The following is an 11,298-nucleotide window of genomic DNA, read 5'->3' as shown; positions in this document are numbered from 1 at the left end:
TTTTCCCCTGAAATCAAGCCAAAATTTGCACCTCTTTTCAACTGCTGTTCACTTCTCTGGTTCTGCCCTCTGGCACAAAATAGAACAAGACTGATGCCTCTTCCATGTGACAGCCTTGAAAATCCTTGAAGATAGCTCTTATTTCCCTTCCCCCTTCACCATCCTACCTGTTGTGTGAATTAGAAAATTTACCTGCTAGGAAAAGAAAAAACAAATGAAGGAAATTGCGCCTAAGATGTTAGTGCATACGTCTTGACTTGGGACATTATTGTAATTTCATCATTGTTTTTAAAAATCTAAAAATAGTACATATTTAAAGTCATCCTTTGGAAAAGGATGTAGCTTGCATAAAAAAGCATAAATTATTTCCCATCAATATTTCCCAAGTCAATTTCAAGGAATAAATATATAAACCTGATATGACTTCAAAATACTTTCCCTGTTATCTCTATTATTTGAGAAAATTCATGATATAGTGGAAAAAACTCCACTGGATTTGGCATCAGAAGACCTGGTTTGAATTTAACTTCTAGCCTTGAAGAATTGTGTGATTCTGGGAAGATCATTCCCCTTCTTTGTGTCTGAGCTGCCTCATCTGTAAATGGGGACACCAAGAGTGTAGTAGATGTTTTTCAGAACTATGAGGATCAAGTGAGATAAGGGACGGTCAGAAAGTGCTTAATACATCTTAAAAATAAATTATATAGGGGCAGCTAGGTGGCTCAGTGGATAGAGTACTGACTCTGAAGTCAGGAGGACCTGAGTTCAAATCTGGCCTCAGACACATAACACTCACTAGCTATGTGACTATGGGCAAGTTACTTAACCCCTAGTGCCTCACCAAAAAGTATATACATACATACATACACACACACATATATGTGTGTGTGTGTGTGTGTGTGTGTGTGTGTGTGTGTGTGTACACCAGCTATTCTTATCATTCTCTGCATTCATTGTAGTGGAATGAGCATTTTAATATATACAAAACACAGTATATTACATATAACAGGTATTTAATAAATGTGTATTGAATTAATAAAAGAAGAATTTTAAAAAGTGCTAAGGTTTTGGTTCTTCTGTGTACATAGGATTATTGGATCCTATATTTAGAGTTGAGAAGGAGATGAAAGATCATCTAGTCATGTGAGGAAATATAAGCCAGGAGAGGTGAAGTGACTTGCCCAAGGTCTCACAGGTAGTAAATAACAGAGGTAGTCTTCCGAGGGCAAAGCCCTCAAAACCATTAACTAAATGACTGAATGAAAGTCTTCTGAAGGCAAAGCCACTTCTTTTCCCCATTGTGCCTCCTTTTTATGGGAATAAGAGGGGTAGGTACTCCATTCACATGGTATAATGAAATATTTGACATAAAAACTCTGGGTTTGGAGTCAGAGACCTAGTTTAAAATCTTGGCTTTGCCAAATGTGACTTTGGACAAGTCACTTTCTAGGACTTAGTTTCCTCATTTGAAAAATGAGGGGGTTATTAGATTGTGTATGTGGTTCATTCCAGCTCTGTTTGTAATCCTTTCAACTTTTATACTTGCTGAAGACCTTATATTTGCTTTTCTTTTGTGCTTTTTCACAATGCTAATGGATAGCCCAAATGTTGAGCCAGCACACATACAACATCAAAAGAACGACCTTCAGCACATTGAATAAACCTTTGATAGAAGATTTAAGAACAGGATGAGGCATCATGGAAAGACTATGATCTGCACCACTCTAGAAAGCACCAGAATTAGTGAGATAATAGATTTATTAAAGTATTGATCACATCAACTTGTAGGGGATTAACATTTCTCTGTTTACAGCATCCTCTACATTAAAAGACTAATATATGCTTCTTTCAAAAGAGGATTTTGAAGCCAGTTGTTATAGCCATACTTAACATATGCTCATGAATGACATTTGTCTAGAATAAGGTCATTGAATAATATCCCTATATCTAGAGCTGAAATCATCATGAGAAAGATTAGCTTGCACCTATGGATGCTAACATCTGGAGGGCATGTTTCCTGTCTGAAGTTGATGCTGCCCTGTGACTTCTGACTGCTTTCAGGGAACAATCACCATGCCTCTCCTTTCAGGACTTAATTCTGTGCCCTCTGGTCCCTTCCAAATAATAGGTTAGATTTTGTGGAGGATGAGAAGCGCTGTCTTCTGACATGATTAAATCATTCTCTAAACCTGTACCCACCACTCTACCTCCAGATCAACTGAATTTGCCTGTAGCACAAAAATTACTATTGTTATCTATCTTTATCTAATCTAGAAGTTCTCAACTTGGCATCACTGAAATTTTATTTAAATATTTTGCTAACTGTATTTTAATATAGTCAACTTTATTATCCTATGGATTTATTTTACACATTTAAAAACTTTTGTTTTTCCCTGGGAAGAGTTCCATAGACCTTGCCAAAAAGGTCCATGACATAAAAATAGATTAATATGCATTGACCTAAGAAGACCTCTGAATCTGCTATCCATCCTGGTATTTCTACCACAGGCATAATATTTTGAACATTCCACTCCCTGATCTCACTTGTTATGAAATGTTAAATGCCGTTCTCCCTGTTCACGAAAGCAAGGATGGTTTGGGGTAGCCTTTGTCAATATCACTGCTCAAGTTCATGGAATATTGATGTAGCTTTGGTGTCAAGGCGACAGAGTAGAGCCAGCCCTCCAGTGATGGGATAGCTAACCAAGTCCATCCAAGACTGTACAATAGACTGCTGTGGATGTGACTCTTCCTCAGGCATTGGCTAGTAACTGATTGGGAGCTCTCCAGTGTACTATTTACTCTTTTCAGATAGAGCGAAATTAGTCTTGCCTGGTCTCTGTAGACAAAAAGTTTCAATGATGGTCAAATTAATATCATTTGTTAATCCCAAATTTTAAAGATTTAATTTAATTTAATTAAAGTTTAAAATTAACATATCCTATATTTTTTTATCACCTTTATTTCCAAATATTTCCCTCCTTCCCTTCCTATCTAGAGAGCCATTCCCCATAGCAAAAAAGAAGAAGAAGAAGAAGAAAAAGAAGAAGAAGAAGAAGAAGAAGAAGAAGAAGAAAAAGAAGAAAGCATGCCAATAAAGCTAATCAAACCTGCATTTCACTTACTGTTAAATGTTTCCCAAAGATGATGGGAAAGGCTGGATGGATGGATCCATTAATAGCAGAAGCTATCATCCCCAAGGAAACATAACAGCCATTCTGATTTGTTTAGTTTCAATATTTTCATTGAAGAAGCTGCAGGAGGGCTTTTCTGCAAACATAACAATTTGGTTAGGAATATATTCCTTTAAGGAGAAGTTGTAACTTAATTTTGGGGTGTATGTTGATATTAAGAGATCCACCTGATCACAAATACAGCTAAGATAAAAATATTCTCCAGAGAAACTTCCAAATATGGCATCTAATACTATCTACAGAAGTTCTTAAGAATGACTTTCATTACTTGTAATAATAATATATGAATAGCTAAGTACTTGTTTATATGGTACTAGTTATGTGCCAGGCACCATGCCAAGCACTCTACAATTAGTATCTCATTTGATCCTCAAAACAACCCTGGGAAGTATGTGCTGTTATTATCCCCATATTACAGATGAGAAAACTGAGGCAAAGAGAGTTTAAATGACTGGCCCAGGGCCACACAGCTGGTAAATGTCTCAGGCCACATTTGAACTCTGATCTTCCTGACTCTAGGTGTGGCAATCTGTCTAGCATACTAAGTAGCTATTTTATGAGGCCAAAGCAATCTGGAATGAACTCTAGGATATGTGCTGTATTCAAGGCTAAAAACTGTTGCAGCTTGCAGGAGAAAAAATGAGCTGGTTAGCTTTGATTTTGATTTTGGGGGGAGATCATAATCTTTAGATACTGTCTCTTTGTGCCCCTGTCAGAATACCACTCCATCTTGGTGTTCTAAAAGATGAGAGACCACAGAATGAATGCCAGGCACATGTCTTTATTGACAGTTGAAAGGGAAAAATACAGTGTTCTGGGAATAGAAAGCTGTTAGGTAGAGATGGAGTAATAAAATACAGAGGAAGAAAATAGGTGAATGTGTGTCAGGCATTGTGTTAAGTACTGGGGCTGCAGACAGAGAAATGAGGTAGTCCTTGTTTTAGGGAAGCTTACCTTCTAAATAGAGGGGGAGCTAGCACACTGCATAGGAGAGCCGCATCGCACAGCAGCTGGAAAGGGTTCACCTTCATATATGGGAATCCCAGCTTTCCTTGAAGGGTTAGCTCCAGAATTATCATTTATATATAGTCTTTCCTGATTTCCCCCAGTTCTTAATGTTTCTCCCCTCATGTCTGTCACCTTGTTACCTGTTTGGTATGTATCTATATGTTTACATGTCATTCTTAAGATTGGCTCTTGGTGGAGGTTGGAGCACTTCAAATTATCCCTAACGGTCACCCCATCCAGGTCCTGATGAATCTTCCTGAATCTTCCTGCTTGGTTTGAGAGCCTGGCAACTTGTGATCAAGTGAGTTGGCTTATTACTTTGGGAAAGGCAGTTAGTAGATACAGGGCCAGCCTGGGAATGAGGAAAACCTGGATTTAAATCCTGCCTCTTACCCATGCCAGCCATGGGACCAAGTCACTCAGTGCCTCTAGACAGCTCTTGAATAGTACGGATTACAGAGGAGCTGCTGAGTGACATTGGTGGAGGGAATTGGAACACCAGAAGTTACCTACACTACTGAAATCAGATCTAGATCCCTCCTTACCCCAATAAAGTATCAACAATTTAGTGTGCTAGAGACCGTCATTATTTTATGCAAAGATTTCTAAGAGAAAGATAAAAAATGTAAGTTGGGTTCTAGAATACTTCAGTAACAATGCATTAGATCTCTGTAATTTCATTTGGGGTGGCTACTCTCCACATTCCTCTTCCCCAAAGCAAGCACTCTAATACTTGATTAAATTTGAGAATTAATGCAACCAAAATGTCAATCATTGTAGCTTCCTGGGAATGAGTCTCTCCGAACTTAGGTAAGCAAATCCTCAGACAGCATATGCAGAGCGCATCATTAGGTCTGCGCTCAAGGCCTTTCTGGCTTACTAGAAGCAGAGATAGTATAGATTTTTGTAAAGTCAAGGTCACCTCAATAATATGACCTCAGAGCAGGTTATTTGTACAGATTTTGCCCTGCCTCCAAGACAGCCAAAGAAAAAAAGGAAAAAAAACACAATTAGTATAATCAAAGGAAGACAATTCTGGACTAAAGGTGGTGGTAGTCTCTGAAATTTGATAATACAGATTTTTCAGTTGATTTTAAAACATGTTGAGGTAGAATTTAAGCCTCTACCATTGTTTTTTTAGAGTGATTTGTCCAGTAGTTATTTATAATCATTCTAGGCCATAGACAGGTTAGTCATGGTACCATGGCAAAGGTTATACCTTTCCTAAATCCTTACTTGGTTCTGTGTGGAACAGAAGAGAACAAGTGAGTTCTTAGAATAACACACAATTAATTGTCTAATGTTGATGTGGTTCATGCTATAGGGTCCTTGAAAGGCCCAGAATGTTACTAGTGCTTAACTTCAATCATATTGAAAGTCCTGTCCATCCAAATGCAGCGATGGGCACTGACCTGAGGTTCCAGACATGCTTTTACATTGCTTTCCAAATGTCATTTAAGTCTTTATATTCTTTGTCTGACGGTCTGAAGCAACGTATTGATTAGCTTTAAACCGAATCTTGAGTTCAGTTAATATGAAAAGAAAAATGCTGCAATTGTTCATAATCAGGGCAACACTGGGTGATTCTAAAGAGATTCCATAGAGGGATTGGATCAAAATAGCCTTGAGTCTGGCTTGTGATGAAAATGCATGTTTGCTGCTGCTCACTCTTGTTACTTTAAAAAATATGGAGTGAATGAATTCAAACAAAGCTATTACGTGAAGACTAAGTAAACTCTGGAGACAAACAGCAGCAGTTCTTCCACATGGAAACAAAAAATAGAAACCCAAATCATGTAAGCATGAATCGACATTTCAAACTTAGAAAACTCAAACTATAAAATTATTTTTAAAAAATCACAGCTTTCCTGGACTATTTGGAATCTGTTTAGAAGTACCTTCTTTTGCATACAGGCTAAAATATCAAGAGGGCTGGTCTTATTTTATAAACTTACCAGAATCCTGGGATTCAGAGCTGGGAGTACTTTTAGTGATCGTTTATCAGAACTTCATTTTACATGAGCAAACATGAGGCAAATTTGTTCTAGAGATGTTAAATGACTTTCCAAGGTCACAAAGGTGACCTTGCATCCTGGTCAAACTGGCCTACTTGCCATTCTCCCAGTGAGTGTTTCTGTCTTCCGCCTCTCTGCTTTGTCTCTGCCTCTTGGAACCTCTAGCACCATGAAAGGCCCAGCTGAAGCATCTTCTCCTGTCTAATGCCTTTCCTGATATCTCCTTCTGCCACCTCAAGTATTAGCGACACCACCTCCCCAAGTTACTTTGCATTTACATATTTCATTACATGTTATTTCTTCTAAGTAGAAAAGAAACTCCTTGAGAGCAGGGAAAGTTTCATTTTTGCCCTTGTATTACCAGCACTTAGTACAATGAGTGGCACAGAGCAGGTGTTACATGTGCTTGCATAACTGAAGAAGAAACTAAGTATATGTCATGTAGAATTCCATTGGAATGCCACCATCACCAAGAGAAAACATATCTTAAAATGTTTCTCTTGAGGGAACCAAAGAAAATCATTTTATCCCAGGTTAAAAATATTTTGAGAGTTTTTTTTTTCTTTCTTTCTTATGTTGGATCTACAGGCCAGGGAATCTTTCAGAGGACGGAATAAAGACAATGTTCAGTTTATGAGACTTAGCTTTCTTCTTCCTTTGTAAATTTTGTTATCTTTGGCTAAGTTTGTTTCAACCTTTGAAGTAAAATCTCCAAGCATTAAAGAAGATTCTCTGGAAATTGTTGATTTATTTGTTTATTCATTCATTCATTTATTCATTCATCTATCATCTATCTATCTATCTATCTATCTATCTATCTATCTATCTATCTATCTATCTTTGTTTTCATCAGTACCAAGTTATTTTATTGGGATATAAATGGTTGTAGTTTTTTGGTACAGATTATGAAAAAGTCAGATAACCAAAATATGCATACACTGAAAGACAGTAGGGGTCCACAGTCCCCAAATGTGGGGAAAGCCAGGTGTGGCTTAGCTCTCATTGTCACTGTCTCCAAGTGTGTGCTTGTCAAAAAGATATTCCACCATGCCAGAATAGGGGTCTCCCATTTTGCTCAGGTTGGTTAGGCAATCACCCAGTTGTTTGATGGACTTTACCTATTCGTCCAGGTAGGGAGTTTTGATGAAATCACATAAATGGGAATAGTTCTTGTTAATTGCCAGCTTGTTCAATTCTAGTAATGACTGATTGACATTTTTTTCCCAAGTGCAGAGCACACTTCACTGCATTCAGCCCATTCTCCTTGTCATCTCGGCCTGGTTTCTTGGTGTCTTGCAGGAAAATCCCACTGCCTGGCTGGTTTTGGAGTTTCATCAGCTTTTTGGCATACTCCTTCTCCTCGTGGGACTGATGTGGGAAATGCTTGGCAAAGTTCTTCAATGCCACATCATCTTGGTGGAAGTAGTAACACCTGGACAGGTAGATATAGGAGGAGCAGAGTTCCAGGTTGATTTGCCGGTTGATGGTGGCCTCCGAGTCCTGGTGGTAGTTCTGTTGCATCTGAGAGGGGGACAAGGTTGTCATGGCAATGGAGATGGTAGAGGTGGTGCAGAGGATGAGGAGGTGGTTGCGGCTGAGGCGGGCAGCTGCTGCTTGAACGGGAGGATGGAAGAAATGTTGGATAGTGGAGGTGAAGGTGGGGAGGTGGCTAAGGGAGGCTCCGGTCGAGAATCAACCAGTAGATTCTGTTCAAGCATTGTTGAAGCAGGAAACTGCAGTGATTCCCCCTTTCCTACTTTTCTGGCCAAATGTCGAATTAAAAAAAATTTAAATTAAAATTTTAATTACTTAAATAATTAAATTAATTAATTAAATTTAATGTTAATTAAATAAATAATTAGTTAATTTTTAAAATTTAAATTAAAAAAATTTTAAAAAAGAGACTTTAAGAGATCTCGTTTTATTATTCAATCAATCAATATTTATTAAGAACCCCATGCCAAGCTAGATGGTAGTGAGACAAAGAAAAAGCTGGTTCTTGCCCTCAAGAAGCTTCCATTCTCTTTTCCATCCAGAATGTGGGGGGGCAATACACTGCAGCCTGCCACCAAACTTGCTCTACATTTATCATTCTGAGCATCTGACCTGAAAACCAAATTTGAACTCAAGGAAGACTATTTCGTTACATTTGAGGTGAAAGTAGAAAGTATTTTAAATATCCTAATTTACAGCTTGACTGAAGGAAATTGATCCCTTAGTAAGTCTGGCAAAGCCCACCCTGACAGGTCAGGACTTCTGCCTCCTAGGAAGCTTGATCTTCGATAGGCTATGTCGTAAGACATTTGTAGTGATTTCACCATTACCTATGATTTCGCAAGAGAATACTAAAACTATTTCGTCTTGAATTCAGAACATACTCCTTGTTCAAACACCACACCATCCTCTATGGTGACAATGAGATCTGCAATCTGAACTGTAGAAAGCTGGTTTGCCACTGTAATTGTGGTTCAACATTTACTTGCCTATAAAATATTCATTTGCCAAGAAACAAATGACAACGAATTTAATTTTAGAAGGATGTTTAAAAGGTGATGTTGAACAACAACTATTTTTATGTTCCTTGAAACAAAAGCAATTCTGTCATTGTGGATATTTTGAGGCAACATAATATTAGGAAAGCGAGAAATTGAAGACAAATGAGAAATTTAGGTAGAACGTTTGTTCAAAGAAATGATGTAGGCTTCCTGGTTTGAGAAATCAGGATATTTGGAATGAATAAAGATCAGAGGTGAAAACAGTGAACAGATTACCCATTCCAAACAGCACAAAAGGGTCAGACTAGTTCTGGAGGAATGATGCCCTCTACTAACTGACATACATGGTAATGTGCACTTGTCTTACTTTAACTTTCTATTTAGTCCTGTAACTCTTTTAATTTTTACTTTAAGTATTTAGATGCTATGCCATTCCAGTATATATATGCTAAGTATTGATAGTAATTCATCATTTACGGTGCTTTTAAACATAATGAAGATTTCCTGTTATCTCTTTTAACCAAGTCAATTTCTGCAGCTGCCTTATCTGAGATCACACTGCTTTTCTGAGTCCAGTTGAGGCATAATATAGTTTGGTCCAGCTCTTTATTTTAACTCTATGAATCTTTATATTTCTAGGATGTTTCTTGTAAACAATCTATTGTTGGATTATGATTTCTAATGTATTTTACTGAACTTCTCCATTAATAAATGAATTTATTCCATTCACATTCATGGTTATAGTCATCAGTTGTTTATTTCATCTATCATATTTTCAGATGGAAGGAAAGAGTAAGCTTTGGGCCCAGCCAATAGGGGTGCTCAGTCAAGTAGTCTGTTGTTTAGGGAGTTTCCTTTCTCTGCTTTGTAGAAGTGGTTGTATCATAAGTAGAAGCTAGTTACATGACATCCTTGGCCTGCATCTCCACATACAGGTGTATTACAGCAACTACTAAGACTTTATTCATGGTACAGATTAGGTTTAAAGGTCTCAGGAGAATACTTAATGAAATTTACAAATGGAGGAGGTGCTCGTGTCCCTCAACAGGGTTACTCAAAGACCTGGGAAAACCAAGCTAAAAGTCTCCTAAAGTTCACCAGATTTCTCTGGAACTCTTATGGAGACTGATAATTATATTGCCCACTTAAGATTCCACTGGACAAGAAGTCAGATGCACCTGGAAGTGTAGCAACTCTTGCAGAGAGACTTCTACTCCAAGAGTTAAAAATAAAGTATTTTATGACTTAGAGCTGTAAGAATACTGATGATTTGGGTCCCAAACAGCCTTAGAATGTTTAGGTTACTTGTGGATGCTTCAGAGATGCTTTTTCCAGACTTAAAAAAAATCATTAACTAGAAAATCATCAACAAACATGAACATTTAAACAAGACTAGAAAAGAAGAATATACAAAACTATACATCTATTACATAGAGCTTTTCAATATATATGTATATATTTACCACATTTATTTATATGCACATATATATAACATACACATACAAATATATGTAAATGCAGACACATCTAGATGTATGTATCTATATATAATACAGGTATGTATATGTATACTCACATATATATTTAATGTGGTGGTACCAGCATTGGTTTGCTTTTCCCCTTATGAACTTCCTCCTGCTGTCCTCTGAGTACTTTTTAGTGTTTTATTGACACTCTTTTTTTTCCCCATAACTATTACTATCTTCGCTCATTCTTCCCATTCAGCTTCTGAGGGAATTATGTGAACCAAACTGACTTCATCTCATGACTGAATTCTGGATCTAGTTTAGTTCCCTATCTATTCAATTATAGGCATAACACAGTTAATGTCTTGTGAGAAAAATTTATTCATTTGTGGGAATTGTTAGAAAACTGTATCACATGATTCGAATGTAGCCCTGCATGGCTGGGAAGCTGGATGACCTCTACGTGTTGCTTAGAGATCCTTAGCTAAAAACCCCGGTTATGCTGACCAGAAACCCAGTCAGATCTGAAGACTGATGCAAGCAATTTTCTCACAATTTTACATCTCAAGCAATTCATGTGTCTTATCTGAAAACTGACCCCGTAATGGTCAGTCAGCCACTGTTTCCATGTTCCTTTGATTGGACATAGACACTTGGGGGCAGGGAGACACCCTCTTCCATGATTTCAGGGAATTGCTTCTGTTTTCTCATCCCTCCAACTTGAAAAATCCATCATCTTTCCTCCGATTAGAAATCAGATTACCTAATCCTGCATGCTGTCTTATATCCTGTTAATTGTTTTCTTTTAATACATAAAAATCTGTCTCCTCCTGTAGTTGGGATCCAGTCCCAAGCTGAGGAGGCCTGGTCCCTACCTGTTCTCCAATTGGCATGAATGGCTTAATAAATCAAAATGCTCAGAAGCTTGAACTTTTGTTTCCTCAGTTACTTCATATTTCACTTGCCATACTACCAATACACTTTGCAGCATACAAGAGCCTTCATTTGTAGCAAAAGTATAAATTTGTTATGACGGTCATATTGTAATGGTCATATCTGAAAACATTCTGCATCTTCAGTCCATTAGCTCTACACAAATATGTGGGAGGCATGTTTTATC

General features: G+C 37.6%; 1 pseudogene; it reads right to left on the bottom strand.

Moving 5' to 3' along the window:
- Positions 1-7,209: 7,209 nt before the first annotated feature.
- On the bottom strand, positions 7,210-7,762 carry LOC110212987 (ferritin heavy chain pseudogene; annotated as a pseudogene).
- Positions 7,763-11,298: the final 3,536 nt, after the last annotated feature.

The sequence above is a fragment of the Phascolarctos cinereus genome, unplaced genomic scaffold (assembly GCF_003287225.1).
Source record: "Phascolarctos cinereus isolate Bilbo 61053 unplaced genomic scaffold, phaCin_HiC Scaffold_1;HRSCAF=81, whole genome shotgun sequence".
Taxonomy (NCBI): domain Eukaryota; kingdom Metazoa; phylum Chordata; class Mammalia; order Diprotodontia; family Phascolarctidae; genus Phascolarctos; species Phascolarctos cinereus.
This window is presented reverse-complemented; position numbering and strand designations above follow the sequence as displayed.